The 17,162-nt window shown below is 44.4% G+C and overlaps 1 protein-coding gene across 2 annotated transcripts in view; it reads right to left on the bottom strand.

Annotated features, from left to right (window-relative positions):
• The window catches only part of RAI1 (retinoic acid induced 1), a 291,210-nt gene that overhangs the window by 154,404 nt on the left and 119,644 nt on the right, over positions 1-17,162 (bottom strand). The window contains exon 2 of one of the 2 annotated variants that reach the window (XM_089656730.1): positions 2,953-3,148. The gene's annotated coding sequence lies outside the window, so the exon portion shown is untranslated. Of the gene's footprint in view, positions 1-2,952; positions 3,416-17,162 lie in introns of those variants that run through there. The other variant, XM_089656731.1, reaches the window with a different exon arrangement.

The raw sequence follows: 17,162 nt of genomic DNA, 5'->3' as shown, positions 1-17,162 counted from the left end.
GAAAAGCAGGGGGCGGGGAGCTGAAGTTACATCAGTGAGGAGAGCTCTGAGAGCTGATTGGAGGGATGGGACACACTCACCTTCACACAGCACACAGTAACAGAGCTGAGGCTCTCAATCACAGGCTGTGCCCTCCCCACCACCATTTTTCTCTTGGCGTCAGGAAAACTCATCAGAAGTGATGCATATAGTAGAGGAACAAGGCAGCAGACTGAATGACACTTAGGGGGTTATTTACTAAAGCTGCATGGAGCAAAGTCTGGTGCAACTCTGCATACAAACCAATCAGCTTCCAGGTTTAATTGCCAAAGCTTAATTGAACAAGCTGAACTTAGAAGCTGATTGGCTACCATGCACAGCTGCACCAGATTCTGAGTGCTCCAGTTTTAGTAAATCCTCCCCATAGTGCTCTGCACTGAGACACGTACATACTATAGAGGGATGCGCTTTGTTCATATTTAATGTCTGAGGTTTCCAACCACTTTAAGTAGCATCTAAGTTTTTTCACATTCTAGACTGGGGTGCCTTGAGATTTTCCATACTTTTAAAGGGTGCCATGACTGCAAAAAAGTCAAAAGCCGGCCATCGATGGACCAAATCAGGGCCAGTTTAGCAGGGATCAGCCCAGATTTGATCCGTCTCTGGGCAGGCTTATTGTACCAAATTCGATCCATCGATGGGTACAACCAGCCTGTTGTATTTTTGGCATTCAATTACTGCCCACAGTAATCATTGTATTTTTCCGGCTGGGAAAGCTCCCTGAGCCCCCCATCCCCAGCAGTAGAATGCAATGGCGCTGGAGCTAGCAGGAGACGTTTGTTGTTGATGGGGGAATCAAGCAATTTTCTTTCAGAAGGACAAAAAAAAAATCTAATAAATGTATGGCTTGCCTAAGAAATACTGGATCATCATTAGAAACACATTGTCTCCCAGCTTCTGAGTGTACATAGCAGTATTAAATAACAGAGCCCTATGGTTGAATGAAAATTACAGAGCTCCTTTTTTTTTCTTTAAAACCTCTGATACACAATGGTGGTCTGGAAGGCAGAATGTTCTATCACCATGAGGTCAGGTAACTGACACTTTGACAATGGTCAGATTTGGGTAGTCCAAAATCTTCCTGGAGCCAAGTAAACCTAGATAAGAAGGCATGTGTAATTCTTCTATGAGAAACCGTGCACATTTTTTTTTTTTTTAAACAGAAACTTATTTATAACCTTCAGTACAAATACTCAGCAGCTCAGAACCATGGAAAGAAAAAGCGGAACATCATAACCTGCTTTCATGTAACGTTAGTGATGATTTTTCCTCTCAGTAGATGAAAGGGCAGCCCGTCCAATGCTGATATGTCAGTTTTGGGTGAATGCTGCTAGGCTGAATCACAAGCAGGCTTCTTATATCTTTTAGGGATTAGAGTGGTGAGATCTCCCCACCAGAGATCACAGTTCTGCCCCATTCTGCCAAGACGTCTTGCACAGGGAGTTTGACTCCATTGGTAAATCAACAACGGGTGGTTGGACCTGACAACACAGGTGCAGAGACTCCACCAACGGAGCCCCAAGAGATAATGGCTGATCAACTCAACCCCTTGAGATCTACCCAAAACTGATGTATTGGATTTGGGTTAACGGGCCCCTAAATATACCCCCAAAGAATCTATTAAGCCCAACACATCTAGGTCCAGGTACCTGCAGAGGTGTACCCCCTCTCCCTAAGGAGAGTTCATACAAGTACCAGATGTGGAGGAAAACTCAGCAGTGGACATTGAAGAACGTTTCAAGGATCTCTCGGATGTGCGAATTACAGCATGTTTCTGTGGCAACACAATCTCACCTGCAAGGTTCTTTCCTCCTGTCACTCATTTCTGACACCTTCCCTCAAAAAAACAAAAAAAAAAAAAAACAGCCGACCATACAGAACAAGACAGCTTGATACCCAACTAATCTCCGCACAAAGATTTCCAAGCAACTGCCCACATCCGCAGCTGTTAATCGCCAATCTACCTTAATGATCTCTCGCCAGCCCTACATCAATAACAATGCACAACCAGTTATCGATGGACCAAGAGATTAACAGGCTTAGGCAACGAGGCACTGCAAAGACCAATCAGAATCTGAGCAGTGCTGTAACCCACAGCAACCTGCAACAAGACAGAGGACTATGGTCGTGTTGCTATGAGTTACTGTGCTCCACGCTTAGCCCTAGCGTTCACATACCTGGTCAATGGTAGGGCTTCGGTTTCAAGGGGAAGGGGTGCCTTATATATTTAAAGAGAAAATGACTAATTACTACGCTTTTATTCACGGAATAGATACATTCTAATTAGTTGTATATTTTGTACATTAATCCCATTTGCAGGAGGCTCCTTTGACTTATTAATATCCGATATATGCATAATGGAAAAAGACAGAAGAGCTTACTATCTAAAAAAAACTCTATGCATGATAATATAGGTAGGCTGCTCAATTTCATAATATCTGCATTTGTTAACAATGTACTCTCTATCTAGGAATTTTGCACACTGTCTGACCCCAATGAGATAGAGACCTCAGACCTCTGATTGCCATCATAGTGTGGGTGCCATCCTTGGGTCCTGTCCTTGTACATGCATCACCACAGTTGGGGGTAAAATAAAAAAGGCACCTATAAAACGGACTACTTGGCCATGGATAACTTGGATCCACATCTACTAGAGCTGTCCCCAACACAACATACTGATCACACCATACACTTTCTTAAGCCCCTTTCTTAAAAAGACAAAAAGCAAAGTGCAGTGACCTACAGCAGCCAATAATCGATCACTTTTCCTCGTCCCAGTTGCCCCTAAACCAGTGACCGATGGCTGTGGGCTACTACACATCGTCAATGTCTCTTTGAGATGCCCTATTAAATATGGACATGGAACAAGAACCCCGCACCTTTCCCTCCCAGGACAATATAGCAATAGGGTACCTGGGTCGTTGGCTTTGTCCGCTTCTCTCTTAGGGCACGGTGACCAGGGTACGTCCTTAGGAGGCGAAGATGTGAAAAATGGCACCATTCGTATTTTTCATCCTCCTCAGCAAGCCTTCAAAGCCTTCTCAGCGGTGATTATTCACAAACCACTGGGGATGAGAGGTAATTAGGACCGTCCGCTGTAGCATCCAGCCTGAAAATGTAGAGGCAGAAGAAGGAGGGGTGTGAGAGCAGACAGCATTAGCAGGGAAGAGAGGGGAGGTGTGCGCGTGGTGGGGGGGTTCATTGACAGTGCCTATTGAGACATCAGGTCGGGGGGTTCGAGATGTGCCGAGATGCTTGCTGGCACGGCAGCCTTTGTTTGGGGAGTAGGTGGTTTGCCCCCCTTTCTTTCGCTCTCTCTCTCGTGTGCGCTGCTTGTGTGTGCGTTGGATGAGTGTGCGGCTGCCTGTTTGTGCCAGGAATAGCAAGCAAGGAGCTCTGAAATGCCAACGACAGGGGTCAGGGAGAGACAGTTCAGTTATGCTCTTTGCTTGCTATCCTCAAGAGAGCCAAAGAGGAGGAGAGAGAGCAAAGCCAGGCTTCACTAGCCATGATCCATCAATAATACATCCTAAATTCTCTCTGCCATTAACTCTTCCAAGGTCACCTATGGGAAGGTGCCCAAATGATCATCAGGAGTGCAGGTGATGGATCCTGAAGGATCACAGAGGCTTCTTTTTTTTTTTGTGTTTGTATCAAATGATCTATTTTAGAATACGGGGTCAGGCTACATGTACATGAGCTTCTTTACCCTCCTTTCATAACTAGTTTTTCATCTTTTATTTGTAAATGCAAGAAAGAAAAAGCTTCTAAAAACATATTTTTTGTATATAGCACTGACATATTACAAAGAGAATAAAATTGATTTTTTCAAATCAGTTCTAGCCTCTGAACCCCAACAGAGAACATACATATTCCGGGAAGGCAGTATATCCCCTGCTGGGAATTGAGCCCGGGACTGTGGCAAAGCAAGGCTCCAATGCTAATCACTCCACTGTGTTGGTGCTTACATCTGCTTTTGCTTTTTTGGGGCCTCTCCCGCCACATAAATATTGGCATTGAGTTCCATTAAATGTTCTTTTCGTGGTCTATGAGGGAATAACCAGACAGGTTATGGTAAGGTGGGCTAAAAGGAAGTGAAGGGCTCCTTTCATCCTGCTTACCATAATCTGTGTGGTTTTACTTTCCCGTAGCACCCCAAGGCCTATTCAATGGAAGCCATGCAAGGATGATGGCCAACAGCTGTATGCAGCATGGAATAAATGGCTCCATTATGTCAGGCTTTATCTGCGCTGTAAACGAACGGTACTGAAAGGACAGTTGGCTCAAGGACATAAGGGCTCGCTCGCACTAAGTCCCGGTTCACAATATTGTGGTGCAGGAAACCACATGTGATTCAGGCAAGAATCGCGCCGCATTCCTGTTCAAATCACATGCCATTCTTTGTTGTGCGTTCACTCTGTACGGCTGAAATCACACCGCATGTAGCACCACACCCACAGGAAAGGTGGATGCAACTTTTGTGGGCAATATACAGAATTCACTGCGAATCCTGCACCGCATCAGTGTGAACTGGCACTAACCGCTTTTACTGACCCCAATGACTACCCACTGCAGGGGGCCGGGGGTGTACACATGCCGTGCCAGGAAATGTACCCCAGTTGCTTTTGGGCAAGCACCGCTCTACAAGAACGTGTACAAGGGGTTACAGTAGGCATTAAAAAGTGTTACAAAGCTTTCTCAATGCCTGTCCAATGCTCTCTAACCCCCCGTTCACATCTATGCGGGTGGTTGTACGGATTTTCGTATGGATCCGTAGCGGCACCACCTGCACAGAGAATTGTGGACCTGTGGGCGGGTGCTATTAGATCTAATGGCACGCCGCCCGCACTGGGAAATGCAACCGTACTGGGGACCGAGGTTCCTGTGTGGGCTGCGTTTTCCAAAGAAGTGCAGGGACTTCTTTCCCTGAGTGTCACGGGCACGGGAGTCCATTCAAATGAATGGGCTCTTGTGCCCGAGCAAAACGCAGCCCGCACAGCCGCATAGATGTGATCCTAGGGTAAAGAATGATCAGAACATGGATCCCTCTTCAGCCTGGGTTCACACTATAGCAGTGCAAGAAATTGCATGCGATTCTTTGCAGTGTGATTTGAGCCTATTCATTTTGTATGGGCTCAAATCACAAAACACTCACACAAAATAGATGCAGGCATCTTTTCTTTTTTTTTTGTCACACCGGAATCAGATAGCATGGGTGTTCACACCCATGTGATCCAATTTTTGCCATCGCACTGCATTTTGCAACCTTTTTTTGGCTGTCGGTAATTTAACATCGACACCGGTGGCAGATCGCATGAAGTGTGATTTCAATGCAGTGTGGGAAACGCTCAGGATTTGCTGTTTCCCGCACAGCATATATGTGAATCAGGGCTCAGAGACCAAAGCAAGTGTCAATGAGCCCTAAAGGAGTGATGTGCAGGGCTCCGACCCCTATCATTAGATGAGAAATAAACCCTCGAATCTTGGAATTTGTGATAGAGATGCGATGAAACTTCAGGATAACTTCTATTTTCAAGCAACTCCTGCTAAAATGAAAGCTCCAAAAAATGCTTCCCTTCGAAGAAGATTGTAAATAATGACCTTGCCAATATCTTGCCATCCACACTGCAGATCTGAGCTCTACTGAAAAGCAGCATCCATCTGATCAGAAACCGACTCTTCCAGGAGTGTCAGATTCCAGAACCAACCACTGCCCCCTCTGGTGCCTCCCGCAGGCCCCTATGTTAATACAGGACACAGTGCTGGGTTGGCAGATCAAGCCGTTGAGAGCAGAGGGGGAGCAGAAAACTGACATTTATCGAAGTCTTCGGGTCTAAAAATTCAGTGCCAGTCAGTACAGACTGGTGTGGATGGCAGGGGAATTTCTACCATCTTTGCAGTGAAACTTTTTTTTTTTACTTTTCATTTCAGCAAAGCCTCTGCTGTGCTACTTTCCTGCTTTGAAATTGGATTTATCTGCTGTTCCCCCTATTTTTTTGCTCCCCATCATTAATATAATAATTATTAAATTAAACTTTTCATGTTTTTAAAAAGTCTGTTTTTATGTTTTATGGTCATTTGTCTAAAGCGGGTCTAACACATTATCAAGAACTACTAAGTATAAACCAGCCCAATAAAATCTAAAACAGATTGTACAAATTGTAATGTGTGTGTACTCCCATTCAGAGGTATAAGTAACATCTTTTTTTTTTTCGTTTTAAAGGAAACATAATGTAGTTCTTACTAGACCCTCTGTCTCATGCTGTGTCTATTCTTGTATGTATGTGAGTGTGAGGTCTGACAAAGGCCACCTCAAGATTTCCACAGGCACCAGGACTGGGTGGTAGGCCCATGAACATAAATGGTCAGCATGGCTAAACGTTTTTGTTCATGTTGACAAGGATGGGAGGAGGAAGAGATGGGTAGAGCCGGAGCATCTCTAGACTTCCTCAGTCACCAGTGTTGCGTGGTAGGCCCATGAACATGAACGGTCAGCATGGCTGAACATTTCTCTTCATGTTGACAAGAATGGGAAGAGGAGAAAGAGATGAGCAGGGCTAGACCACCTCTAGACTTCCTAAGTCACCAGTATTGGGTGGTAGGCCCATGAACATGAATGGTCATCATTACTAAATGTTTCTGTTCATGTTGACGAGAATGGGAGGAGGAAGAGATGAGCAGGGCTAGACCACCTCCAGACTTCCTCATTCTCCAGGAAGGCCCAATAACATGAATGGTCAGCATGGCTGAACATTTCTGTTCATGTCAAAGAGAACGGAAGGAGGATGAGATGAGCAGGGCTATACAATCTCTAGACTTTCCTGGTCACCAGGATTAGGTGGTAGGTCCATGAACATGAACGGTCAGCATGAATGAACATTTCTGTTCATATTGACAAGAATGGCAGGAGGAGGAGATGAGCAGGGCTAGACCACCTCTAGACTTCCTATGTCACTAGTATTGGGTGGTATGCCCATGAACATGAGTGGTCAGAATGGCAAAACATTTCTGTTCATGTTGATGAGAATGGGAGGAGGAAGAGATGAGCAGGGTTAGACCACCTCTAGACTTCCTCATTCTCCAGAATTGGGTGGTAGGCCCATGAACATGAATGGTCAGAATGGCTGAACATTTCTGTTTATGTCGAAGAGAATGGGAGGTGGATGAGATGAGAAGGGCTAGACCACCTCTACATGTCCCTGGTCACAAGGATTAGGTGGTAGGGTCCATGAACATGAATGGTCAGCATGAATGAACATTTCTGTTCATGCTGACTAGAATGGGAGGAGGAGGAGATGAGCAGGGCTAGACCACCTTTAGACTTCCTTGGTCACAAGGATTAGGTGGTAGGGTCCAAGAACATGAATGGGCAGCATGGCTAAATGTTTCTTTTCGTGTTGACGAAGATGGGAGGAGGAAGAGATGTGCAGGGCTATAGAGCCTCCAGACTTCCTCAGTCAACAGGATTAGGTAGTAGGCCCATGAACATGAATGGTCAGCATGGCTGAACATTTCTGTTCATGTCAATGAAGGTGGGAGGAGGAGGAGATATACAGGGCTGGCAGATGCTGCCTATTAGGAGCAAACAAGTCAAGTTTTTGCCCTATCGCTTACCCCAAGTAACAGCCGGACGGCACAGCTTGGAACCTCCCATAGACGTGAGATGGTCATCCAATCCAGCCAGGGTAGTTGAGAAGCATTGTAAGCTATCAAATTTGGATCCACAGGGTTAACTAACCATTTCCTACAGATTTCTCTTAAAATAGACAGGCGGATATGATAAAGTGATCCTTGCACATTTTAATTTTATCTTTCTTGAATAACAGTATCCATTTTATAAGCCATGTATGAAGAGAATGCCAACATTTACAAAAATAAACCTCAAACATCTTTATGAGATCACAATGAAAAAGTTACAAAAATAGAAGCAAACATAATACATCAAAGTTTCAGATCACGATGAACCCCTTTCTTTAGATGTTTGCTCATCACCTTGAGGAAGGGGTCCATCACGGCCTGTAATTTGCTTGCTTCCATTTTTTCAACTTTTGCATTACAACCTTGTAAATTTTTGAGGTTCATTTTGTGAGTGCTGGCCTTCTCTTTGTGCAAATTTATATACAGTTACAACACCAGCTGCACATTCTGAAACTGTGGCAGCAAGGGTCTGATGCTGGATGGATTTGTCTAGAACTTTCCTTTTACAATCCAAACTTCATTGCCATAACCCAAGGCCTTATTTTCCAAAAGCAGTTCTGGGTGCCCACAGCAAACAAATCCACTAATTTCTCTTATGGGAGAATTAAAGTAAAACATCTGACTGGTTGCCTTTAGCAATAATTTTTTTCCCTGAAAAATGATAAAGCCTACCATTCTCTCTGGACGGAACCAACGAGCGCTTCCAGATAAAAACATGAAACCGGTCAAGGACACCCTATTCTAGCTGTTCCAGGATAATGCTATGATACTTTAATGGCTCAGAGAAGAAGAAAAAAAAATCTATCCTCTATTAGGTAAAGTGTCGACTGACAGCTTTTTAACCTTGGGTGAATTATTGGCCACCAGGAAGCTGTAGACTTGAAAATCCTCCAGGTCTTGAGGCACAGCCAGCATATTAAATGGGAGCCGTGTAGGATCGCTACTGTGTTTTGGGAGGCTGAGCTGTCAATCATTTTGGCGCGGGGATGCAAGACAACACAACATAACAGCTAATAAAAGCATTGCCCTACCCTGCAACAGGTTCTCTTTGAATGCACAGACACAGCCCCAGTAGCTGTATTTTGGCTGAAATGAAGTGAACTGAACTCCAGCACTACAAATCTCGGGGTTCAGTGAACAATAAAAGAAGTATACTGAATAGCAGAGCCTAAAGGGCTTGCAAGACACTAAGTCCTATGGTACGGTACGGGCATTAAAGAGAATCTGTCATTAGACCACATAAGCATGAACTGGGATGACTGTGTGTTAGAGGGAACCGCAAGGTGCAATAAATAGTACTGCTAGGTAGTAAATCTGTTTCTAAGTGTTCCTGGGAGCACCCAAGCCAGCTTGCAAACTACATCTCAGGCATTTAAACATCCCACAGCCCACTGCAGCTGCAGTTCAGCTGAGGTGCCAGAAGTGCATTGTGGGAATCAGGGAAAATGGATATGCCAGAGCCAAATAAGTACAAGGCTAAGTGATGTACTGACAGGCTTCTTTCAAGCATCTATCTATGAATTGCACATTGTGCTTAAAGTCCAACTGAACTCTAGAATAAAAATCTGCTAATAGCTTCCTTGTGCGTTAGAACGATAAGCTAGCAGAGTCTTACCCTGTATTTAGGTTGTAAAAGTAGTCCATGGCCATAATAAAGAGCCTGTCCCCTCTCATCATGCAGCATAACCAGACCACTGGACTCTGGGTGTAAGCAAAGTCCTCTCTGCTGAGGTCACACACGTCCCCTGTGAGTTAGAACTTTAGCCCACCTGTAAGTTAAAGGTAGAACCATAGTCCAGCAGTGAGTTAGAACCATACTCCACCAGTGAGTTAGAACCATGGTCCACCAGTGCGTTAGAACCATGGTCCACCAGTGCGTTAGAACTATGGTCCACCAGTGAGTTAGAACTATGGTCCACCAGTGAGTTAGAACTATGGTCCACCAGTGAGTTAGAACTATGGTCCACCAGTGAGTTAGAACTATAGTCCATCTGTGAATTAGAACTATAGTCCATCTGTGAATTAGAACTATAGTCCACCAGTGAGTTAGAACTATAGTCCACCAGTGAGTTAGAACTACGGTCCACCAGTGAGTTAGAGTTAGAACTATAGTCCACCAGTGAGTTAGAACTGAAGTCCACCAGTAAGTTAGAACTATAGTCCACCAGTGAGGTAGAACTATAGTCCACCAGTGAGTTAGAGGTAGAACTATATTCCACCAGTGAGTTAGAACTATAGTCCACCAGTGAGAGGTAGAACTATAGTCCACCAGTGAGTTAGAACTACGGTCCACCAGTGAGTTAGAGTTAGAACTATAGTCCACCAGTGAGTTAGAACTATAGTCCACCAGTGAGTTAGAGTTAGAACTATAGTCCACCAGTGAGTTAGAACTATAGTCCACCTGTGAATTAGAACTATAGTCCACCAGTGAGTTAGAACTATGGTCCACCAGTGAGTTAGAACTATGGTCCACCAGTGAGTTAGAACTATGGTCCACCAGTGAGTTAGAACTATGGTCCACCAGTGAGTTAGAACTATGGTCCACCAGTGAGTTAGAACTATGGTCCACCAGTGAGTTAGAACTATAGTCCACCAGTGAGTTAGAACTATAGTCCACCAGTGAGTAAGAACTATAGTCCACCTGTGAGTTAGAACTATAGTCCACCAGTGAGTTGGAGCTAGAACTATAGTCCACCAGCGAATTAGAACTATAGTCCACCAGCGAGTTAGAACTATAGTCCACCAGCGAGTTAGAACTATAGTCCACCAGCGAGTTAGAACTATAGTCCACCAGCGAGTTAGAACTATAGTCCACCAGCGAGTTAGAACTATGGTCCACCAGCGAGTTAGAACTATGGTCCACCAGCGAGTTAGAACTATGGTCCACCAGTGAGTTAGAACTATGGTCCACCAGTGAGTTAGAACTATGGTCCACCAGTGAGTTAGAACTGTGGTCCACCAGTGAGTTAGAACTATGGTCCACAAGTGAGTTAGAACTATGGTCCACCAGTGAGTTAGAACTATAATACAAAACCACACCATGCTACAGAAAACAAAATTCAGTGCTAAAAAAAATTAGTATATAAATAAATATAAATTGTCAATGCAGCTACCGTAATACTGTATCAGAAAAATTACCAACACATGAATTAAAGGTGATCCACCTATAAGTGCACCTCTACCTCAGTAGTAGCACTGTGAAAAAACAATCTCAAATAACACAAAATAGCGCAAATAAAATTAAGTGCAAAAAGGGTCCATAAGTCTCCATGAAGTTGCTGCAAATCAGGTTCTATATTTCTGACTGGAACAACCACCACAAACCACCTGTGCAGCCCTTCTCCCTTTAGGGTAAAACTCAACAAATGAATATGCCAGCCATTTTCTGGAGTATCCCGCGTAGATAACTTCACCATAACCTCCAGGCATCATATCATTAGAACACTTCTCCCATCGGCACCATTGGAACTATCGGGTGCAGAAACCACATCAGTTCCGGTTTCGGGATAGACGCCATTTCCTGTCACCACATAACCATGCTCCAATGTGTTTCGTCACTGTGTCAAAGTCTAAAGTGATGAAATGCATCAGAGCATGGCTATGTGGTGACAGGAAATTGGAGCGTGGTTATGTGGCTAGCCCAGAACCGTAAGTTGGAACCGTAGCCCGCCTATGAGTTGGAACCGTAGCCCGCCTATGAGTTGGAACCGTAGCCCGCCTATGAGTTGGAACCGTAGCCCGCCTATGAGTTGGAATCGTAGCCCGCCTATGAGTTGGAACCGTAGCCCGCCTATGAGTTGGAACCGTAGCCCACCTAGGAGTTGGAACCGTAGCCCACCTATGAGTTGGAACCGTAGCCCACCTATGAGTTGGAACCGTAGCCCACCTATGAGTTGGAACCGTAGCCCACCTATGAGTTGGAACCGTAGCCCAACTATGAGTTGGAACCGTAGCCCACCTATGAGTTGGAACCGTAGCCCACCTATGAGTTGGAACCGTAGCCCACCTATGAGTTGGAACCGTAGCCCAACTATGAGTTGGAACCGTAGCCCAACTATGAGTTAGAACTAAAGCCCACCTGTAAGTTAGAGTTAGATCCCTCCACTCAACAAAGCTCACACTTCCAGCTAAATAGAGGGCCTCTGCTCTAACTTAAAGGTGGCACGTTGGACCATAAAAAAGTGGACTATAGTTTACACACATCATCACTGAGTCTTTCTGCTTCTCTATCAATGCAGGCAGATCATGGCTGGTGGGAGGAGCAAGTAAATAGCTTCCTGTAGAGATTTCAACCACCGAGGCAGTCTAAAGGTATATAGAAAAAAATTATACAGTTACCAAACAACTTTAATATATCCAATCCAATATATTTTTTGATATACCTTTAGACTGCCACGGCAGTTGAAATCTCTTCAAAAATCTCCCCTGAAGAAGCCCGTGAGGGCGAAACACGTAGGGAGTAACTACAATTATATAATCAAGTTTGAATCTCAGTTTCACTCTTAGTACTGAAATTGTTTTTATGTTTCTGTATTTTTTCCTTTTTTTGTTTTTAAAAAATACGAAATAAAAATGATACAATTTTTTAATATGTTTGGTATTCATGTTTATGCACCCTGAAAGTCCCATCCTCTCTATTGAATATTTGCAATTTTAAGGGATGTGGTGCAATAATCATATCTGGTCGCTCGCTCGCCACTTTACTATTACTTCAATATACATACATTTTCAGGATGAATAGCTCATATACATCCCCATAGTGTTTTCTTTTGTAGAGGACTACCACCAGGAAGAGGAGTAACGAGGGGCAGAGGGATTTGCTTCCAATAAAGGGCCAGTCCCTCCATAGCAAAGACAGTTGATCTGTATGACAATGATATTGGTGAGGTCTTGTCTGGGTTTTCTGAAAGCTACCTAGTCAGCTCCCCCCTGGCCCCCAGTGCTTGAAACATGGCAAACCGATAATGAAGTAATAATGTTATTAACATAGTAGCTCACAATCTCTAATTTTTTTTCTAAGTAGAGTTTACCGACGGTAGCTGAACTACATTTACCGACTCTCTTAGTAAATTCTTAACTGGACTAACGAGTGGGATTAATTCTTGCCTGGGGGGGGGGTTCACTTTAAGTAAACCACATACAGGGGCCATATTGCCAAAAAGTGCACACCAAACAAACGTTCCCTTTCAAGCTCCCCGGCGCACCCTTTCATATGTCTCTTCTACAAGTCAGGGGAGGTTCCCAGCTGGCTCAGCTCAATTAAAATTACCGCAGACCTAAGAGCAGGCTGGCACAATGAGCGGGGTACCAGGTGCAGCTCTCCCTGATTACAGGAGAGACCAAAGACGCTGCAGATCATAAGATCCTCCGTCAACGCCCCGAGCACTTTTCCCTCTCCGTGCAGACGCGGAGGATGCAATTTTTTTTTTCTTCTAAAAATACAGGAAGGATTCTGCCTAGCCTGAAAATAAATGCCACCGCAAAAACCTTCAGAATTCCACGTCTTAACATTCCTGTGAAAGGCCTTTTCCACATCCCACAAATACGCCATATTGAAAGCAATCCTTCCCTCCGATAAAGACAGCTGGACCTGCAGCAGTTCACAAATGAGATGAAGCAGCATGTTTCTGTGTGAATAAATAAAGCTTCCCTTTTTATCAATAAATACAGTTCTTAAGCACCAGTCCAGGGACTTGGTCTAGGCTGAGAAGATGTCATCAGTCTGCTGCAGGCAGGAGGAAGCATTTCCTCAGTCTCCTCCCCCCAGAGATCCGACTGCAGCATTGTAACTTTGTATCAAGAGGCTTTTCGATGCAGAGGAACCCTTGACGTTACTTTCCAGTCTCAGGGAACCCCGGCTAAAATTGGCTTTATCTACAATTCATGATACATTAGTGTGATGGTCAGAGGTAAGAATGCTCCTTACACTTGTGGTCAGAGGAACCCTTGACGTAACTTTCTGGTCTCAGGGAACCCCGGCTAGAATGGCTTTATGTACAATTCATGACACATTAATGTGATGGTCAGATGTAAGAATGCTCCTTACACTTGTGGTCAGAGGAACCCTTGACGTTACTTTCCAGTCTCAGGGAACCCCGGCTAAAATTGGCTTTATCTACAATTCATGATACATTAGTGTGATGGTCAGATGTAAGAATGCTCCTTACACTTGTGGTCAGAGGAACCCTTGACGTAACTTTCTGGTCTCAGGGAACCCCGGCTAGAATGGCTTTATGTACAATTCATGACACATTAATGTGATGGTCAGATGTAAGAATGCTCCTTACACTTGTGGTCAGAGGAACCCTTGACGTAACGTTCCAGTCTCAGGGAACCCCGGTTAGAAATGACTTTATGTACAATTCATGACACATTAGTGTGATGGTCAGAGGTAAGAATGCTCCTTACACTTGTGGTCAGAGGACCCCTTGGAGTAACGTTCCGGTCTCAGGGAACCCCGGCTGAAAATGGCTTCATCTACAATTCATAATACATTAGTGCAGGGGTCTCCAAACTTTTGAAACAAAGGGCCAGTTCACTGACCTTCAAACTTTAGGGGGGCCAGGCAGTGCTCAAAAGTCCAAACATGCAGTCCTCAGAAGATATCCAATGGGTACACCTGGGATTCCCCCAACAGTGTATCTGAGGAAATATGATGCCAAAAAGAAAAGATCCTCCACCAACAATCTGCACACACAGCCTCTAACTGCAATATATTGACTACCAATCTAGCGGTCAGACAGCGCATATTTCATACAATCATGTTATCCAAACTGGACCTTATCTGCTGTGATACACTTCTGCATCTCAGCCAAAAAGATGTTTTTATTCTCCCAAATGCATTGGTAGGAAGGAAACCAAAACCGCCTAATAGTGTAGTAGAATTAAGCTCACATTTATGAAAATGTATAACAAGATGGCCGTGATCCATTGCGTGATGACGTCACACAGCGTAATGCTATTACTAGGCTGTCGCTACAGGGAGCTCTAATGTGTAGTGTGACTTCAGGAGACTAACAACCAACAAGCTCACATTAAACCTGGAATGAGCAAGTGAGCATGTTTTCTGTTCTCCTCTTGATACACGTTAGTCACACGTGAATTATGCTATCTTTGTTCAGTTTTGTGTTTGTTCTGATATTCACTTTCTCTGTTTAGTATCCTATAGGTTAGTAATGGTAACTCAAACACAAATGGATGCACTTCTCCTTGTGACTAGCGCTGCCACTGTAAAGAAAGTAATTATCTGTATAGTGTGATTCATTTCTGTTTATGACACTACACTTGGAATGAGCAAGTGAGCGCATGTTTTCAGTTCTCCTCTTGATACAGGTTCACCACATTTGAATTTAGCTATCTTTGTTCAGTTTTGTGTTTGTTCTGACATTCACTTTCTCTGTTTAGTATCCTATAGGTTAGTAATGGTAACTCAAACACAAATGGATGCGCTTCTCCTTGTGGCTAGCGCTGCCACTATAAAGAAATTACCAGTAGAGTGTGATTCATTTCGGTTTGTGACATTAAACCCGGAATGAGCAAGTGAGCAACGTGTTTTCTGTTCTCTTGAAACTGATACAGCGCCTTGAAAAAGTATTCATACCCCTTGAAATTTTCCACATTTTGTCATGTTACATCCCAAAACGTACATATATTTTATTGGGGTTTTATGAGATAGACCAACACAAAGTGGCACATAATTGTGAAGTCGAAGGAAAATGATAAATGGTTTTCAAAATTTTTTACAAACAAATATGTCAAAAGTGTGACGGCATTTGTATTCAGCCCCCCTGAGTCAATACTTTGTAGGACCACCCAGGGGCGGACTGACAACTCTTGGGGCCCCCGGGCAATAGGGGTACATGGGGCCCCTGTGTCCTTGCCCAAACTCAAAAAAGCCTATGAAAAAGGTACCAGAGGCATCTCATGGGGTCCCCTACTGTCCCCAGGCCCTCGGGCAGTGCCCGAGTTTCCAAATGGTCAGTCCACCCTTGGGACCACCCTTTGCTGCAATTGCAGCTGCAAGTCTTTTTGGGGATATCTCTACCCGCTTTGCACATCTAGAGACGGACATTTTTGTCCATTCGTTGGCACTGTACTACAGACTGAATTTTGAAGACCTCTCAATCAGATCACCGATAAGCCTGTAATACAAGCAGTGGGCTTGCTCCTTGCTTATGTAAATACCAAGATGCCCTGATGGGTGGATGCATTGAGGAGCTGGCATCCATAGTCAGACAACATTTGCATACAGACCTCCCTAGATAATGCATACAGACCTCCCTAGATAATGCATCCAGACCCCCCTAGATAATGCATACAAACCTCCCTAGATAATGCATCCAGAACTCCCTAGATAATGCATCCAGACCTCCCTAGATGATGCATACAAACCTCCCTAGATGATGCATACAAACCTCCCTAGATAATGCATCCAGACCTCCCTAGATAATGCATCCAGACCTCCCTAGATGATGCATACAAACCTCCCTAGATGATGCATCTAGACCTCCCTAGATAATGCATACACACCTCCCTGGATAATGCATACAGACCTCCCTAGATAATGCATCCAAACCTCCCTAGATAATGCATCCAGACCTCCCTAGATAATGCATACAGACCTCCCTGGATAATGCATACAAACCTCCCTAGATAATGCATCCAAATCTTCCTAGATAATGCATACAGACCTCCCTAGATAATGCATCCAAACCTCCCTAGATAATGCATCCAGTCCTCCCTAGATAATGCATCCAGACCTCCCTAGATGATGCATACAAACCTCCCTAGATGATGCATCCAGACCTCCCTAGATGATGCATCCAGACCTCTCTAGATGATGCATCCAGACCTCCCTAGATGATGCATCCAAACCTTCCTAGATGATGCATCCAGACCTCCCTAGATGATGCATCCAGACCTCCCTAGATGATGCATCCAGACCTCCCTAGATAATGCATCCAGACCTCCCTAGATGATGCATCCAGTCCTCCCTAGATGATGCATCCAAACCTCCCTAGATGATGCATCCAGACCTCCCTAGATGATGCATCCAGACCTCCCTAGATGATGCATACAGACCTCCCTAGATGATGCATACAGACCTCCCTAGATAATGCATACAGACCTCCCTAGATAATGCATACAGACCTCCCTAGATAATGCATACAGACCGCCCTAGATAATGCATCCAGACCTCCCTAGATAATGCATCCAGACCTCCCTAGATAATGCATACATGTGATGCTCAGCCTCCATGATTAAAATCCAATAAGGAAAAGGGTGGGCCAGAAACAGTCAGGCTGGGGAGGAAAAGGCTAGATGATGCTGGATGGCCTCCAGCCAGGAAATGAGGCGAGCTCCATCTGACTTGCTGCAGCTTCTAATAATGCACATTGTAAGAGGCTCACAGTGTGCAGTGAAAT

This window comes from Staurois parvus, unplaced genomic scaffold (genome assembly GCF_062004578.1).
Source record: "Staurois parvus isolate SC_StPar_1 unplaced genomic scaffold, SC_StPar_1.0 ptg000931l, whole genome shotgun sequence".
Classification (NCBI taxonomy): domain Eukaryota; kingdom Metazoa; phylum Chordata; class Amphibia; order Anura; family Ranidae; genus Staurois; species Staurois parvus.
This window is presented reverse-complemented; position numbering and strand designations above follow the sequence as displayed.